This window comes from Culex pipiens, chromosome 2 (genome assembly GCF_016801865.2).
Source record: "Culex pipiens pallens isolate TS chromosome 2, TS_CPP_V2, whole genome shotgun sequence".
NCBI lineage: Eukaryota > Metazoa > Arthropoda > Insecta > Diptera > Culicidae > Culex > Culex pipiens.
In genome coordinates this window covers 103224999-103244920 of record NC_068938.1, presented here as the reverse complement: position 1 = coordinate 103244920, position 19922 = coordinate 103224999, and the positions used below count along the sequence as shown (strand labels likewise).

The 19922-nt window shown below is 40.1% G+C and overlaps 1 protein-coding gene across 1 annotated transcript in view; it reads right to left on the bottom strand.

Moving 5' to 3' along the window:
* Positions 1-19650, bottom strand: part of LOC120430898 (uncharacterized) — a 442819-nt gene extending 423169 nt beyond the window's left edge. Inside the window, exon 1 of the mRNA XM_052708160.1 lies at positions 18587-19650. The gene's annotated coding sequence lies outside the window, so the exon portion shown is untranslated. The remainder of the gene's footprint in view (positions 1-18586) is intronic.
* Between the last annotated feature and the right edge of the window lie 272 nt (positions 19651-19922).

Sequence of the window (19922 nt, the reverse complement as noted above, 5' to 3'; positions counted from 1 at the left end):
GTCCTATGGCCAAAGATCTCATCAAATTCATTCAAAAATCAAATGCAAAATACAAATTCAAAACAAAATATATGGTACTAAAACAATACTGAGCTTGGCAGAGATTGATGCTCAAATAGTAGGTAATGCAAAAAGTAGCAAAACGAAGCACGAGTCGTACAACTTTGCAACATTTTTTGCAATTGCTTAAAATTTTATGTTAAACATCCATGCGTAAAGTAAATTCACCGTTCAAAACAATATGAAAATATTACTTTTGATACTAGTGCTGAAAAGTTCAACTTTTAAGCAACCATTTAGAACTTTTCCCGCCCGTGTGGATCCATCGGACCGCGCACTGGACTCACAATCCGGAGGTCGCTGGTTCGAATCCCGCGGCGGGCGCTCTAAAATTCTTTGTGTAAATATGAGTATTCGGCGCCGTCGCTCCGTGCCATACTTTCATACACTTAGGAGCCCAGGGCGGCGAAGTCCTTGTAGATAAAAAGGAAGACACTAGTGGTTGGTACTAGCAATGGTGGCCGACAGCTATAAAGTCAACTTCGTTTTTTTTAGAACTTTTCAGCACTGGTATTGAAAAGTATTAATTTTCCATTCTGATATTTTTTTGGTAGAGAAAAGCAGGCCATTTGTCACTCGCGAATGACAGGAAAAGTAAGTAGTTTTCAACCTTTTTTAAGTTAAAAAGTTAGTCGAGCTGTCACCGATCCCTGTGGCAAAACAGGAAACAGTTCTGGAGGGAACAGCTAGGCGGCGCATAAATACGGGCGCAGACGATGGTGTCGGCCTCTTTTACATTTTTGGTCCGGAGTGGTGAAGACCAGTGATCGCCCCGCTTGATCGTCCGTCACCACACGACACGGGAAGAAAGTTCGCGAGTGTAATTGAAAAATCCTAATTAAAATTACACGTTAAAAATTGGTTACGAAACAGTGAAGTGCCACAAACAAATTAAAACCAATAAGCCTAAATAGTACGGATCGGAGTGTGACAGCACCACGGACGGTTAGACGTACACCACAACACGTTAAAAATTCCTAACCGAGTTAGGTCCCTCCGGTCACCATCGTACGGATCCGAGCGAGCGTGGTGCAAGAACAAGAACCTGCAGTGAAGTGTAGTGAAGTGGTCGGGACTGGCCGCACGAAGCACCGCGGTGCTGAGTGCCAAGTGGCACACCGTCAAACCTGTTGGCCAGCCCCCGAGTCAAAGACTCCCCAGTGGTACCTCGCTCGGATCGACCACTTCCCCCCCTTTCGCGCGTGCACCACCCTCCGGACCCGCGAACTCGACCCTCCGCTACAAATAGGGTCCGCGATCACGTGTTTTGGCGGTCTCCTTCTGAGACCGCGCCGACACCAATCTGTGGCCCTCTGGGGCGAAGCCAAGAAGAAGACGCCCTCTCGGCGGTCCAACCGGACCCGCCGTTCGTTCCCTCCTGTTCCGGAACCCGACCAGCAGCAGCAGCCAAGACAGCGACGCAACAAGCCGGCCACCGAGCATCAGGATCCCAACGATAAAACGCATGCATGCAAGTAACGTACACAAATACACATTAAAACAAATCCCCCCGTCTTTCCCTTAATTTATTACCCCTAAAAGTTCTTAAAATTATTGAAAGTCTTAAAATCTAAATAAAAAGTTAAAATGTGGTCTCAATCAAGCTGTGTTTGTCCTATTTATTTAAAATCCTAAATATTAGTCTTTGGTTGAAAATTAGTGTGGTTCACGTGAGTATGAAATGTTTGTCTTTGTGTGAGAAATCTCCGGGTAGATACGTGTGCCGCCCTATGGAGCAATCCCCCTAAGGGACTCCATGTGCTCGTCTTATATTTAACCCCAGAATAGTTGATTACTATCAATTTATACATATCGACTCAGAATCGAAAACTGAACAAATGTCTGTGTGTATGTGTGTGTGTATGTGTGTGTGTATGTGACCAATAATGTCACGCGGTTTTCTCAGCACTGGCTGAACCGATTTTGACCAAACCAGTCGCATTCGACTTGGTTCAGGGTAGCACCCATACGGTGCTATTGAATTTTTTGAAATTTCGATAAGTAGTTTAAAAATTATGTATAAAAATGTGTTTTCGCATATTTTCGGAACTTGAATAAATGGCAGGAAATCGCACCAAATATCATCATGCTATACAACGTTAGTTAGGTAATTGAAAGACCTTTCCAACGAGTCCAAAACATTGATAATCTGGCAACCCTGTCTCGAGTTATAACCACTTAAGTGATATTTATGTACTTTTTTGTAGCCTGATCTCACTTAAATGCATGTAAACAATGTCCGGATCCATCATCCGACCCATCGTTGGTTAGGTAATCGAAAAACCTTTCCAACGAGTCTAAAACATTGAAGATCTGGCAACCCTGTCTCAAGCTATGACTACTTAAGATGCCTCTTATGAGCCCTTGAGTGTTATGTGTGTTTTTTGTATTCCGGAACTTAACGAAATTAGACGAAATTTGTGTCCAAACCCATCATATCACGTATCACCCATTGTTGGAAAAAAATAAGGAAGGCACCAACCACATAGGTGGATTAAGTTAGTTTTTTAATAAATCCTAAAAAGTACATTCAAACCCCAACACTTTTCATTTTTGTCTGTTCTACAACTTTGTAGAACATTGATACACTAGGGTGACAAGAAAATAATAATAAAAAAAAATCTCAAGAGGTATTCCCTGGCTCGATTCCTGCAAAGATATATTTTGTTACATTGTAACAACACGTAATTTAAATAAAAAAAAAAAATAATGACCTCTCATGGTTATTCCAGATTCGAAAAGTAAATTCCCCATAAAATGCAATTTTTCTCTATTTTTGCCTCAATTTCTCAGTAAAAATCCACAAAAACGAAAGAGGTTGTACCGCCCCACCGTCATTAAATATTAAAAAATTAACCTCGGATTCGTGATCAGGGGCCAAAATTACCTCTTAGAACAAAGTTCCACGGAAATCTAAGAAGGGTAGGGCAACTTATCAAAATAGACCATGCGAATTGACTTTGCGATGGAGTTTTCCACATTTTTTTGCGAGTCTTTTATTGTTATCTAACAATGTTCATTGTGTTATTAGTCATGTTTGTATCATAACCACTTACAACATTTTTTTTGTTGATTAAATTAGTTACGTTAAATCCATTTTTAAAATTATTTAATCAAAAAGTCGGGATACATTTTCATTGGAATAATTTTATAATCAAGTACTCAACCCTTTAAATTTCTTCAAACTCAAAATCTTTCCTCATCGAAAAGTTCAACGACAAAAGCAAGAGGATGAGGTTAACCGTCGCTGTTGCCAGGCCACCTACACCTGCCGCGCGTATCGAAAGGATACTTTGAGGGGAGACGGGAGATGGTGGTACTTCCGGTTATAACACTGCCTCAGTGGTACGAAAAAGGTACATTTTCCGGACTGGAAGCAGGGCTCCAGGGGAAGCTTTTTTTTCGTCCGGAACAAAGTTTTTCTTATGCTTTAGAGGGTTGTGTTTTTTTCCTCCATCCTCGTAAGCCGAGGTTCTCCTTCAAGGAGGTTTGGTTTCTTCCGGGGATAGTTTTTTTTGTTCGTTTCTTCGCCGTTTGGTCAAGTCCATAGTTTTTCCTGCTATCGCCGCGGAAGCAGCTTGGGTGTGTCGCTCAGGGGGTTCGTGTGAAAAAGAACGACTTATTTTAAAGTGTGGCTAATGTTTGATTTATGTCAGTCCTATTGTTTAAAAAAAAGAGAAAAATATGAAGTGTCTTGAAGTTATGTTCAGTTTTAATAACATTGGAATTGAAAGAGAAGCTATAAACTTTCTTCTTGTAAAAGAAATATTATGAAATTGATGGAAAAATTACCTTCTTCAAATGGTCTTGACACAAATAATGAAGATCTGGCAACCCTGTCAAAAAAGTGTTTACTTAAATCAAATTGACACTTTTGTCCAAAGCTACCTGTCATGAGTTTTGATAAAAATGGGTTCCGGAACCGACATATCCTATCAATCATAAATAAGGAAATACTGGTCATGAGATTTCATTCAGAAAAGTTGCATTATGTCAGTATTTTAGAGACAGTCTTGAACTTTGACGATGCCGGCGAACCGGGATAATAATCTAGCGAAAAATTTAAATTTAAATAAGTTGTAGATTTGCGACAAAGATCTAGCTAGCAAAATTGCAATTTTGAATCCTACCAAAATCGTCTACATAGAATAAGCAGCATGCCAAAGAGACCTGCGGAAAATTATTCATAAATTATCTACACCTAAATACAATCCAACACTATTTCCACGCTGTCAGCATTCCTATTGCGGTTTCGTTCAGGTGAAATTATTCCAGGTTGGTTTCCAACACCATTAGCAATCCAACGAAGAAGAGGACAAAATTCCCCTCGCTGGGAACACTGGCAACCGCCGACCACAGACATTCGTCTTATAGACACATCTCGTAAACTTCCCCTCCTACTCCAAGGTTCACCCAACCAAATTCTAATGCAATGATAAGTGGGTTTCCCACCAATTCTACTTCTACTAGCTACTGCCTTCTGTCGGCACGTCCCCAAGACGATGCATCTTCTGCGGTCGTCCAATCTATTTGGACTGGTCCTCCTCTGCTGGAGCTCCTTCATTCTTTATGGAGCCGCAACCGTTCCAGTTTCTTGGCTTGAAGACGACGAGCTTCCGGTCGCGAAAGGTGAGCTGTCTGGGCTGGCCACGCCACCTCGATATAGTCTCTGACAAGGATAAATAATAAACCGAGCTCCTTCAGCAGGGTTGGCTGGCTGCAAATTCCCGAAAACTGTGTCCAATTTGGGGTTGGTCTAGTTTGGTGACGGGGGGCTCTATTATGTCTCAGATACTCAGAAATAACACTTGCACTGTGCAGCTTGCTATTTTAAGTTTTTAAATAAATTAATTTCACTTTAAATTGCGAAATCGAAGATAAACCAAACTAGCTGTCAGTTTAGTACGAAAAGTTGCCGCTTGGTAGCGCTAGCAAAGTTCTTTCATAAATCTAGCATGCACTCCCCATTGTCTGTGGCTGTGAAATACAACCGCGACTGGACGCCGGTGTTGTCTCTCATCCATTAGCCGCGACGGCTGGTGGCGCCACCACCGCCGTCGTCGGTATGTTTACGAACTAGGCACTACTGGACTGACGAGCTCAAGCCTTCTTTATGGCTTAATTTTATGAGCGCCTAATGGAAAACAGCCACCGCCGACAGTGAGGTTTCGCAGGTTGGTGCTCTGCTGCTGTCCTAGAAATGAAGGTCAATTTTTGATGGGAAGTTCTTCTCGTTTAATAGCGGGTTTGAAAACTGAAGGATTCATTTTAATTTGCCATAAAACTGATTAAAATTCACGATCAAGGGTAATGAAAAATCACTCGGATGACAACTTTGCAATAACTTCTTAATATGGCGTGTTTTGCTTGTTTTTACCTGAGATGCTCTTTTGTAAAGTTGTTGAGCAATTCCAGCTCACAACAGAAAATTTTCAAATACTTATCTTATGATCAAGATCATATAAGCCATTTTTGTGTATATGGAGCCAGTTCCACTCGAGAATGGCATTTGAGAAAGGTGAAAGTTATTTCAATATTGTAGTATCTCGTAATTTAGATACTAGCCGATACTAAGCCGTTGCATCGTATTAAAAAGTGGTCAAATACAAAATTGTCGGAAATTTGACAGGCCATCTGAAAAAATACACTGAACTACACTGTTTCAAAGTGTAGGAAAGTTTAGCAAATGATCTGATATCAATAATACGTCCGACTGAAGTGCAGTCAAACGCAATCATATGAAAATTCGGGAGGGCTTTCCTATAAAAATATTTTCAAGACCGAAAAATCAATTCCCACTTTTCTAAAGGGCCAAAAACCATCTAAAATTGTCAAAACAACGTTTTTTTTTTCCTTTCCTCACTGAGGCAAGGCTATAATCCTGCTTCGAAAATGAACTTTATACAAAAAGTTTGAGCCTCAAAAATTGAAGATCTGGCAACCCTGTCTCAAGTTTTGAACCCTTTTAACTCACATGTTACTCTGATGAAGCCGAATCTTATTCATGGATTAAGTTAGTTTTTCAATAAAAATAGAATAAGGCTATGGCCAATACGGAAACATTTATAAGTGAAATGCAAGTTCATTTTTTTTTTGTTGTAAGTTTTATGTGAAAAAGGTGCAGTGGTAATCCTACAGGCATAACCATCATGACGAAGAACTTCGGACACAAAAGTAAATTAAATTTTTATAGTTTTTAATATTTGCGTTTCTTAGCCACAAAATCAATCATGAAATAGTTATTTCGTAAGATCTATTTATTTTTGCTCAAAGATGGTCTTATGGTATTTTGACGTTTGATAACGTTTAAAACTTTCAAAAGCTTCTTCAGCTAATCGTGATGGCAACATTTTCGGGCCAGTTGATATGAAATCATTGCATGAATTCTCTGTTAAACTTTCGGCATTGAACAATTTTCAAGTAATATTTTGCAAACAATAAAATTTATTACAAAGAGTCATTCTGAACCATGTGTTAAAGACACAACACACAAACCCTAGAGTTTGATACCCATATTGCCCCAACTCTTATGGTTCCGCATATGTCCCCTTATTGGAACATCCCCGGGGCCTCCGGCCACTCCAGGTAGTGGCCACTACTGCCAAAATGTCAAATTTCATGTCCAGTATCAAAATCCCTAAAGTTTGATACCCATATTGCCCCAACTCTTATGGTTCCGCAAATGTCCTCTTATCGGAAGTTTGATACCCATATTGCCCCAACTCTTATGGTTCCGCAAATGTCCCCTTATCGGAACATCCCCGGGGCCTCCAGCCACTCCAGGTAGTGGCCACTACTGCCAAAATGTAAAATTTCATGTCCAGTATCAAAATCCCTAAAGTTTGATACCCATATTGCCCCAACTCTTATGGTTCCGCAAATGTCCCCCCATCGGAACATCCCCGGGGCCTCCGGCCACTCCAGGTAGTGGCCACTACTGCCAAAATGTAAAATTTCATGTCCAGTATCAAAATCCCTAAAGTTTGATACCCATATTGCCCCAACTCTTATGGTTCCGCAAATGTCCCCTTATCGGAACATCCCCGGGGCCTCCGGCCACTCCAGGTTGTGGCCACTACTGCCAAAATGTCAAATTTCATGTCCAGTATCAAAATCCCTAAAGTTTGATACCCATATTGCCCCAACTCTTATGGTTCGGCAAATGTCCCCCCATCGGAACATCCCCGGGGCCTCCGGCCACTCCAGGTTGTGGCCACTGCTGCCAAAATGTCAAATTTCATGTCCAGTATCAAAATCCCTAAAGTTTGATACCCATATTGCGCCAACTCTTATGGTTCCGCAAATGTCCCCCCATCGGAACATCCCCGGGGCCTCCGGCCACTACAGCACAGAGAACAGATGTACATCTAGGCTCGAACTTGTGTGTAAGCACTGCAGCACTAACAAAATGTGTTGCATACAATCTTGCATCAAAGAAATTAGGGTGTAAAGGATACACTTGGCGGCGCCACCGTCGCAACTGAGATTACTTGACTTAACAATGAAGCTGGCCCAATAATTTCCTCATAAAAATAATATTTTCGTCGTTTATGAACTAAATTCACTTCAGTACAATTTCAATTGACTGCAAATAATGAAAAATGCATTAACATTAACAAAAACATAACAAAAAACTTGTTTAAAAAATATTTTTCGAGCGATAGCTTAAAATAGTACCTTTCCACATGTTAACTCTGATTTCGTTTTGTTTACCTTCACAGCTGATTTTGTTATTTTCTTTCGCGCGTAAAATCGTACCCCTACGATGAAGGACAGTCAGACATTGGTCTGATGTCGTTCGTTCGGAATGTTTTGTGCAGTGAATGGATGGTCAAACGTTCTGCTTCTGTAGGTCATCGTGATTTTTGAAGTGGCGCTATCTAGGCGGATGATGCACACCCTAGCTCTTTTCAACGTATCTTGGTTTGAATTTTTACACACGTTTTTCGGTGCTTTTTGTCCAGTGATGTGCATCTGTTCTCTGTGACTACAGGTAGTGGCCACTACTGCCAAAATGTCAAATTTCATGTCCAGTATCAAAATCCCTAAAGTTTGATACCCATATTGCCACAACTCTTATGGTTCCGCAAATGTCCCCTTATCGGAACATCCCCGGGGCCTCCGGCCACTCCAGGTTGTGGCCACTACTGCCAAAATGTAAAATTTCATGTCCAGTATCAAAATCCCTAAAGTTTGATACCCATATTGCCCCAACTCTTATGGTTCCGCAAATGTCCCCTTATCGGAACATCCCCGGGGCCTCCGGCCACTCCAGGTTGTGGCCACTACTGCCAAAATGTCAAATTTCATGTCCAGTATCAAAATCCCTAAAGTTTGATACCCATATTGCCCCAACTCTTATGGTTCGGCAAATGTCCCCCCATCGGAACATCCCCGGGGCCTCCGGCCACTCCAGGTAGTGGCCACTGCTGCCAAAATGTCAAATTTCATGTCCAGTATCAAAATCCCTAAAGTTTGATACCCATATTGCCCCAACTCTTATGGTTCCGCAAATGTCCCCCCATCGGAACATCCCCGGGGCCTCCGGCCACTCCAGGTAGTGGCCACTACTGCCAAAATGTCAAATTTCATGTCCAGTATCAAAATCCCTAAAGTTTGATACCCATATTGCCCCAACTCTTATGGTTCGGCAAATGTCCCCCCATCGGAACATCCCCGGGGCCTCCGGCCACTCCAGGTAGTGGCCACTACTGCCAAAATGTCAAATTTCATGTCCAGTATCAAAATCCCTAAAGTTTGATACCCATATTGCCCCAACTCTTATGGTTCCGCAAATGTCCCCTTATCGGAACATCCCCGGGGCCTCCGGCCACTCCAGGTAGTGGCCACTGCTGCCAAAATGTCAAATTTCATGTCCAGTATCAAAATCCCTAAAGTTTGATACCCATATTGCCCCAACTCTTATGGTTCCGCAAATGTCCCCCCATCGGAACATCCCCGGGGCCTCCGGCCACTCCAGGTAGTGGCCACTACTGCCAAAATGTCAAATTTCATGTCCAGTATCAAAATCCCTAAAGTTTGATACCCATATTGCCCCAACTCTTATGGTTCCGCAAATGTCCCCTTATCGGAACATCCCCGGGGCCTCCGGCCACTCCAGGTTGTGGCCACTACTGCCAAAATGTCAAATTTCATGTCCAGTATCAAAATCCCTAAAGTTTGATACCCATATTGCTCCAACTCTTATGGTTCGGCAAATGTCCCCCCATCGGAACATCCCCGGGGCCTCCGGCCACTCCAGGTAGTGGCCACTGCTGCCAAAATGTCAAATTTCATGTCCAGTATCAAAATCCCAAAAGTTTGATACCCATATTGCCCCAACTCTTATGGTTCGGCAAATGTCCCCCCATCGGAACATCCCCGGGGCCTCCGGCCACTCCAGGTTGTGGCCACTACTGCCAAAATGTCAAATTTCATGTCCAGTATCAAAATCCCTAAAGTTTGATACCCATATTGCCCCAACTCTTATGGTTCCGCAAATGTCCCCTTATCGGAACATCCCCGGGGCCTCCGGCCACTCCAGGTTGTGGCCACTACTGCCAAAATGTCAAATTTCATGTCCAGTATCAAAATCCCTAAAGTTTGATACCCATATTGCCCCAACTCTTATGGTTCGGCAAATGTCCCCCCATCGGAACATCCCCGGGGCCTCCGGCCACTCCAGGTAGTGGCCACTGCTGCCAAAATGTCAAATTTCATGTCCAGTATCAAAATCCCTAAAGTTTGATACCCATATTGCCCCAACTCTTATGGTTCGGCAAATGTCCCCCATCGGAACATCCCCGGGGCCTCCGGCCACTCCAGGTTGTGGCCACTACTGCCAAAATGTCAAATTTCATGTCCAGTATCAAAATCCCTAAAGTTTGATACCCATATTGCCCCAACTCTTATGGTTCCGCAAATGTCCCCCATCGGAACATCCCCGGGGCCTCCGGCCACTCCAGGTAGTGGCCACTACTGCCAAAATGTCAAATTTCATGTCCAGTATCAAAATCCCTAAAGTTTGATACCCATATTGCCCCAACTCTTATGGTTCCGCAAATGTCCCCTTATCGGAACATCCCCGGGGCCTCCGGCCACTCCAGGTTGTGGCCACTACTGCCAAAATGTCAAATTTCATGTCCAGTATCAAAATCCCTAAAGTTTGATACCCATATTGCTCCAACTCTTATGGTTCGGCAAATGTCCCCCCATCGGAACATCCCCGGGGCCTCCGGCCACTCCAGGTAGTGGCCACTGCTGCCAAAATGTCAAATTTCATGTCCAGTATCAAAATCCCAAAAGTTTGATACCCATATTGCCCCAACTCTTATGGTTCGGCAAATGTCCCCCCATCGGAACATCCCCGGGGCCTCCGGCCACTCCAGGTTGTGGCCACTACTGCCAAAATGTCAAATTTCATGTCCAGTATCAAAATCCCTAAAGTTTGATACCCATATTGCCCCAACTCTTATGGTTCCGCAAATGTCCCCTTATCGGAACATCCCCGGGGCCTCCGGCCACTCCAGGTTGTGGCCACTACTGCCAAAATGTCAAATTTCATGTCCAGTATCAAAATCCCTAAAGTTTGATACCCATATTGCCCCAACTCTTATGGTTCGGCAAATGTCCCCCCATCGGAACATCCCCGGGGCCTCCGGCCACTCCAGGTAGTGGCCACTGCTGCCAAAATGTCAAATTTCATGTCCAGTATCAAAATCCCTAAAGTTTGATACCCATATTGCCCCAACTCTTATGGTTCGGCAAATGTCCGCCCATCGGAACATCCCCGGGGCCTCCGGCCACTCCAGGTGGTTGCCTCCCGCTCATGCCGGCTGACATGTCTATGCCTCCAGACCATCTGCTCCCGGGCCTCCAGGCTATCTGCTCCCGGGCCACCAAGCCATCTGCTCCCGGGCCACCAAGCCATCTGCTCCCGGGCCACCAAGCCGTCTGCTACCGGGCCTCCAGGCCATCTGCTCCCGATGTTGACTCGTCGACGTCCAGCAACAGAATGAATTTTCGGGACTGACCGAGCCGCTTTTTGTTGATTTAGGTCGGGGACGTATGCCCCGCCTTTTTGCACCCATTCTCCTATACCTCCTTATTCGCTTGTTGCCCGTCGACGATCCGAAAATTATGAGGTAGAGTGGGGGTGATTTTAGATACATCAATCTCACGTCTCTCGATTGACTGATTGGGAAACGTTTGTTCAACCAACCAGCGTGCGCTAAGAAGAGGGGAAATTTGCCGAGAGGGGAAGGTGAAACCAAGCGTTTCATTTCGCTTCGCGAAATTTTGGATTGCTACCCTGTATAGAGCCCTAAGACGAAGTTCTTCGTCAAAATCAGGGCAGTCATAGAATTTCCAGAATGTGTTCCGCGAAAACCTAGGTAGGCTTTATGTAATCCGCGCCTTTATAAGCAAATTCACGTTGAACTGTTTTTTCAAGAAATTTTATAATGAATCAAAGGTAACGTGCGTTTAGAGAGTAATATTTTTTAACAAATTTAGAAAATCATTAAACAAAATCATAACCCTTTGAGAGATCAGTTTTATTCAGACAATTTTTCGTAATATTAGATAACTAACTATTTAAACAATTTATAAGGTGTCGAAAAATTGTATGAACTGGAATCATAGTCGGATGATTTTGAACATCTTTTTCAAAGAATTTGCTGTTTTTAAAGTTTTTAGTGCATTTTGAAACATCCATATAATGCTCACCAAAAATCATATTTGAGTTGTTGGAAGACCGACAAATGTTATGCCCAATCAAGAACGAATTGTTCTTCTTGGTAAAGTGTTAGATACAGTCGACTCTCTGGTTGTCAATACCCAAGGGACCGTCGAGGAAGAGAAGCATCAGTTTATAGAACGATGCAAAATGAAGACTCGATTGAAATTTGTTTTCTCTTGATAACCAGCTATGGGAGAGAATCATGGCAACGCCCAGCAAACAAAAACAAAGAAATGTCAAACACCCTTCGAAGCTTCTTTTCTCAAAGAAAAATGTCTATGCAAGCCATGAGAAAGTGAAATTATTGACAACCGGAAGAGATTTTTAAAGCAAACAGAATCCAAGGGACCATCGAGGAAGAGATCCTTCAAGCAAGAGAAAATATCGAGGAATAAAGACAATCGAAGTATGCAGTTTGAAGGGACTGAAGAATTCATCGGTACATGGAGCAATATTGAAATCGAGAAGATCGACAGCCAGAGAGTCGACATACTTCGATTGTCCTTATTCCTCGATATTTTCTCTTGCTTGAAGGATCTCTTCCTCGACGGTCCCTTGGATTCTTTTTGCTTTAAATATCTATTCCGGTATAATAATTTTAAGAAATTTTAATAAAAGCTAGTGTAAATGTTACATCAAGTTTTTGCACCCCTTTACCACTCCCTTCAAAACATTCTCATAAAAATAAGGAAGCAACAAAAAAAGTATTGCAAAACCCTACAGAAAAAAGTTTTTTCATAAAATCTTTGATATTTAAAAAAAATGTGACAGTAGCATAAGAGCGAGTCCACGAGCAAAGCATACCCATCTCGCATCGACCTCTGCAATCAGCCTGAAATTTTCAGGGGTTGTTTGAACATATAAAACTAGCATCGGGCCAAAATATGAGCACTCTAGGTCAACGGGAAGTAGAGCAAATCGGGACACAAAGTTTAAAGTTTAAAAAACGTTAAAAATCTTAAAAAGGCTATAACTTAGGCAAAATTCAATTTAATTTCAAAATTCAACATGCTTCTTAGAGGGCTTAAAAAATGCAACAACATGAAGGGGAAGCATCCCAATTGGTTAAATCTAAAGGGAGTTATTGGCATTTAAGTGAAAAAATAGAATAATTTTCAAACTCAAATAAAAAAGTGTTCCATCCAGATATCAACTCGGTTTGACCTGCAGCTTGAAGGGGACATCTGGGACTACCATCTGAGACTGAGAACGCTTTGGATTAGGCAGTTTAATATATTAAATAGACATTTTTACTTTTAGTGAATTTTTTGGTTGTAAATTTTTGCTCGGGGTCCCCTTAGATCAAATTTTCTGGTGATAATTTCATCGTATTCGTTTAGAGTACGGACAAATAGCCCTTTAGTTGAACATAAAGATAGTAAAATCTAATTTGGACACTGGGCCTATTGATGGTTCAGGTTAATGGGTCTTTCTTGGACATTTAAGTAAAAAGCTCGCAGATGAAATGTTGCAAACTAGCGTATAGCATCTGCATTCTGGAGTTAGATATTAGAGTAAAAGCCTAAATGTTGAACCTTGAGGTTATGAGACCTGATGATTGACATAATAGTAATGTTGGCATCTCATCTTGAAGTTTAAGGTAGAGAGCACTAGAGTGTTAGCGTAGAGGGCCCTGATTTTGGACATTAGGTTTAAAGAGCCATAGTGTTGGATTAGGATCAATATTTCTAGTCTTAGATATTAGTGTGCAAAGCCTGAATCTTGAACATCTGCGAGCCCCGTGTTTTTTTTTTAAATTTTAGAGCTCAAAAATGATCGAAATTTGCTCACTACTCAAATCATTTCATAACGCTCTCCTTCTTTTTCGATGTATCGTCCCTCAAAGATAAGAAAATATTCGTAACCAAAATGAGGTTTCATGACCCTCACTGTAATTTGCATCTCTGACAATCGGATCTTTTCCCGTCCAAAGCAAACTCCAGTCAAATTCCAGCAACACCTTTCCCTCATCGTCTCACCCTCCCCTTAGCTAAAAATACAAAATTCGTTCAAACAACAACCCCACAACGAATGCAAATTTTAATGATTTTTATTTGCCATTTTTCGCGTTGGCAATTTTCTCAGAATCTCATAAATAAGCGATGACTTTGACCAAACCCCCAAAACCCCACTTCCTGGAAAGAAAAATCCCGAAACTTTCAGCTCACTGAAGATGGCTTTTAATTCGGGCTCTGTCGCGAAGCCATAAATTTAAAGTCCTTAAGCAGATTATAAGAAGGTGGTTAGGGGGGTGAGCTCTGTTTTCACCTGACCATGCAAAACTATGCTGAAATGAGGTTTTCACGACGGGGTTTTTCGTTCTTTTCAGTTCCATTAAAATAAAAACAGTTTCTTAAGGGGAGACCACCCATGACAAAAAAAACGGAAAACCGGAAAGGCCCAGATAAGGTTTGAAGTCAATATAGCTTAATTTTTATGGCACGCCGTATTATGATTATCGTGTGTAAACACACTCACAAAAGTGTACTTTCGGATGAATGGGATTTCTGGGGGGTAAGAGAGTGGGTTTGAGTGTTGCCAGAACGCTGTCTGTCTGTTTCTTTGTTCGTTTGTCTGTGTGCAGACAGTGCGCTCACCTGCCAACTTTATTGCTCTGGATTTTCTTCGACTGTTGATTGCCCTTGAAGCAGGAGTGCTTGAATTAGCCTTTAGGGTTATTTTTCAATTGTTGGACAATGAAAAAATCATTATTTTTTAAACTATAATTTATAAAAAGGTCATTGTAATATTTTTGGCAAACACAAACAACAAAAGAAAAAAATCACCAAATTACCCCAAACAAAACTTGAACGGCTCCAATTTTTCGGAATTCACTCTCGCTTTTTCGGGGTATATAGTTCATGTTTTGGTCCTTAACAAGGCCAAGCAGAGAAGATTCACGTGCGCACACACTAACTGACAGTTTGGGGGCACTTTTGACAGACAGAAGACAGACGAGGTGGAGTGGGGTGGAAGCATAAGTGGAGCACCGGGAAATTGGGAACGTTTGAAGTGATTTTGGCATGGATTTTGAGAACTTTTGTAGCGTAAGAAGGCGATGTTTGATAACACATGTTTTGATGAACTGATAAGCAACCATCCCAAGTAGCAAGTAAAACATAGCTTTCAATTTTTTTGTTGATCAATTGCTGCACAAGCGTTTTTATACGTTAATTATTGAACAAGTGTCATAAAATTTGGTCATTTGTTCTCATTTTGCTTAAAAAACCATTGTTCAACATGGTTGTGTAACACAAATGTCAAATCTAGCAACGGATTACATTTTAAAGTTTATTCTGACTTAAATGAAACATGCTTGTAGTACTCGAATAGCAAAATGACATTTGCAGACATGATGTTTCATTTCAGTTTGCTAAACATGATAACATAGTAGAATTGACCTCTGGCTTCGGATGGTATTTCACGTAACCAAGGTGTTTATGTGTAGTTCGCTTTCGTGTTTTAAAAACCGATTAAGAACATGTTGATGAACAAGCACAGATAGTTCTACAAATAGAATCAGCTTATGTTCAATGGTAGTTTATGCAACAAGTTGCAAAAAGAAGAAAAAATCGAGTTTTGCAACGAGTTGGTTACAACATTTTGCCATTTTATGTCAAACATCCATGTGTTAAGTGTATTCACCGTTCAAAACAAAACAATATTGAAAAGTGTTACTTTTCGATACAAGTGCTGAAAAATTCAGCTTTGCAGCACCCATTTCAGTGCTGAAAAGTAGAACTTTTCAGCATTGGTATTGAATGGTATTAATTTTCCATTCTGTTTTTATTGCCAGAAAAAAGTAGGTCGTTTAGTTAAAATTTTAAGTTAACAAAAAAAGTTATTTAACTAATTTATCAGATTTTGATAAGAAGGTGATTAATTGAATCATTTCATAAGCGTTATCCCTTATGAATATATTTCTCATCTCCAAAATAGTTTTTAGCTTAAAAAATATTTTGATTGCATTATTTTTGTTTACAAATGTCTTGGGTTTGTTTATATTTTACTTCTTTGGTCTGACAGGGAGATAGTAGCCACCTTTGGATCTGACAGCATTATGCTGGATTTTGGTCTGGACCAAGCGAGGGATAGGACACAGCTCCATCTTGGTAAAACAAGATAGAATCCTAGCAACCTTGAAACTAGAGAGCACAGAGGCATCGATCTGTTAAGATAACAATAAAAATTGTAATTTTCCAGCGATAAACAATGATTATAACAAGTCATGAAAATTAAAATGTGAAGTTTAAAGCATTTTTGAAAAAAAAAACTGTTTATATTGCAATGAACAAGTTGCACAAAACGTGACGAAACTAAATATAATAAATATTTTGGTTATAAATGAAGCTTTGATTACATCCATGTTAAAAATACAATACACGTTTAAAAAAATTTGCTGTGCTTATATACATTTTGCAATGTTTTAAATTTTTCTGAAACTTTCAGTAACTAAAGTTAAAAAAACTTTTTTAAATTGAATTTTGCTAAAACTTCACTGAGCTACTAGAAAATCATTATTTTTTTCTTAAAATCATCAGAACACACACATTTTATTTTACTCATTTTACCGATTCTATTTCTGGTAATTATTTTTTTCTTATTTAAGAATTTTTGAAACCTCTTTAAAGTAAGACAACTGAATCGTAAATTATGCTGATGCAAATGCTGTACACCTTAACCCTCTACTGCCCAAATTTTTTTTCGAATTTTTTTTCCCGTGATTTTGACCAATTTTTGTTCTACGAAAAACTTGACTTCTCTTGTTTTATGTTTTTCTTGTTTCATTTTTAGTATTTTAATTTGCATTTATCTTGTTTAGTTTATGTTTGTTTTTGGTAGTATTTGGCCTATTCTACCATCATTACATTTTGCCTATCTAATTTTTACATGGTTTTAAAGTCACTTTTTCAATTTTTTGCATGTTTTTTCTCATTTGCTGCTATAAAAAGGCACCATTTTCATTTAAGTTGCAAAAAATGCTTAGAGTTATAGTCTGGGACACTACAAAAATTACTGCATACATCTTTTAACTTAAAATATAGGAAATGTTAGTAAAAAACACAGCCAAAGTTGACCCCTAAAAAAATGACATTTTTAAAAACATTGGCAAAGTCACATAAAACAAGTCAAACTTCCAACCCTAAAATTTTCTCAAATTTTAAGAGTTCTTCTTTCCAATGATTTTTAAAGATCAAAAATTGGTTGAAAAATGGATTTTTGGCGATTTTTTAAATCGAAGCCCGTGATTAATGGAATTAATGGAAAAATGGATTTTTGGCGATTTTTTAAATCGAAGCCCGTCTAGAGGCGGGGTTGGGTTGTAGAGGGTTAACAAATTGATATCATTACATTTTTGTGCAGTAAAAATTATTATTTCAAGCAGTTTTAATAATTTAATTCATTCTAAACTACATTTTTTCAATCAAATTTCAAACTCCAATACTTCAAACTTACGTGGAATTACCCGGAATTTCCAAATATGTCAACAGGGCAAAAGTTAACGGTGTTTGAAGTTTGTTATGGAATCGTTAACTATGAGAAAAACTGCGAAAACGAGTAAACTGCCCAAGATCGCATAAATGTCCCATATGCATTTTCATCGATTTCAAGTTATTGATGCAGTTTGGTTCAAAATTGTGTGCTCTTTCGAAAGAACCTATAACATCCAGTACTTTGTTCTAGAAATCAGGAAGAAATCCAGTTTTTTCGCGTAAACTTGTCACGTAGCCTTATGTATGGGACAAACTTCAAATGCGTTTTTCTCAGCTTGCTGTTTTTGCATATGGGACATTTATGCGAACATGGGCAGTAAAGGGGTTTAGAATTCATTTTACACCTACCCAGTTATTTTGTAATCAATAGTTTTCAAAATATCAAAATATCGACATAACAAAACCTTTCTTTTCAATCGATCCATTTTAAACATGACTTTAAACACAGGAAAATGCATTTCAAGTTGTTTTCACATGATAAGGCTTCTATTTCCATTAAAATTTTGAAAATTCGGGCGTAAACATTGCAAAATATTTGCAACGGCCTGAATTCTTTAAAAAAAAAACTGTGCACTTTTCAAATTAAAAATAACATCACAAAAAAATAACTCACAATGATTACAGGTTCTTATTGTCAATGTTCAGCATTAATTCAATTTCCGCTCGATTTCCAATGATTGCACCCTAATGGCACCGACAAAGCCCATTGATTTTGTGACTTCACTTCAATCAAAGCGATGAGCTTTGGTCGCGCGCGCACGCACACACACAATAAAAACGAACGAAATGGATTACATTTGAACGCATACATGTCACATGGGCCTCGGTCAGCGAGATTGATCCCATAAAACCTTTGAAAAGGAAACTGAACGTTTTTTTCCTGTCACATAAAAGACTCTTGAGCTTTTATGTGTCATTCAGAGAGGATTTTTCAATCGCCTTTTATCGTTATTTTTCTTTGCTCTTCGAAAAAGTAATAAAGGCAGAACATTGTCAGGTAAGACATTCTATGATAACAAACTGAAACACTTAATTTAATTAAATGTTAAAGAAAATGTGTTAATAAAGAGTCACTTGATTTTGAATCAAAAGATTAGATTCAATTCTTTTTGATGGTTCAACCCAAAAAAGGAAACACTTGTACTACAACATTGCTGACGAAGAAAATCCATGAGCATTAAATAATGGCCACCAAATGATACCAAGACAGATAGGCGTTCTCAACACGCCAAAACCCTCACCCAGTAGTTACGCACCGGCACATCAAGAAGAAAAATAAATGATCTCTCACCTGTTAGCTGCTTTCTTAAGTTTATTTTTTTCACAGCTTCACGATGAACTGCTCCTCCTTTCTGCTTATCTCCGGCTCAACCCCCAACAACACCAGTCAAGATGGTGTCTGCTTCTCCTCGAGCTGAATTTTCCTCGGGGGTTTTCCCCACGCAAAACGTCACTTTGTCACTCTGTGACTTTTCTCCTCATTCATTCACCCACTCTGGTGTCCTTGTTTTCCAGGACTTGACTCGACACTCGGTTTGGACGCTTTTCTTCGCAGACCATTAATTCGATTTACTTGCGGAATTTTCCACCTTCTTCCACGCTTTGCCAAGAGTGAGAATTTTCACCGGGGTTAACTTCATTCACCGGCAGCAGGACCACCACCACCACCTGGAGGATGAATTAATTTTGCAGCCCATTCTGTGTGCTTTCCACCGGTTATATTTTCGCCATTAACGGTGGCATAAATTTTAATTATTTTTATTCACCATCCACCCACGCACTTATTCTTCGCACAGCTGCCGCTATTAATTTCCTCCAACCCCACCGCGCCACGTGGTGGCTGATTCACAATCAGTACGACAACTACCCCCTCCTTCTTCTCTTCCTTGTCGATGATCCGGTCGCTGGCGCCGGAAAATTTATCCCCACCACCCCCGAAACACTTTAATCCAGTGGGTTGGTTGCTGCCACTGCTACTACCTACTTCGTTTCACGTTTTATGGCCCGCCGACGACCACGAGGTACACGTGTCACGCGCTGCCGTTTGGAGGTCGTGTTCACGTGGTTGACACTTTTCCGCAAACGCACTCACACACCCACACTGACGCTGTATTTTTTATTTATTTATTTATTTGTTTTAAATTTTCCACCCTTCTCTGCTTTTTTTGTTGGTTGTGACGAGTACTCTCTCTTTGTCACAAAATAACAATTACGCGCACTGATCGATGGCTTTAACAATTAATACACTGTTGTTGTTTCACTGGTTGGTGCATTTTTTTATAATTATGTTGATTTTCAGGTTCAATTCGATGAGCCGGTGTTTTTTTTACCAATCATGGAATAAATTGCCACTCGATCAGCGGGGCAGGATTTATCTGCAATCAGAGTTGAAGAGGAAATAAAAAATGGGTTTCGGTTAGTCAAGGAGTATTTTGCTATGGGATTGATTGGTTATTATTCAAAATGCATTATATTACATTATTGTAGGTGAATTCAATGAATATTTTAATTATTGGTCATAATGAAAAAAGCTTAAAATGTTGACTTTTGTGTGCTTAATTCAAGCAAAAATAAATCAATGAATCGAAAATTTCAAATTCAAAATTAAATTACCAAAACAACAGAAA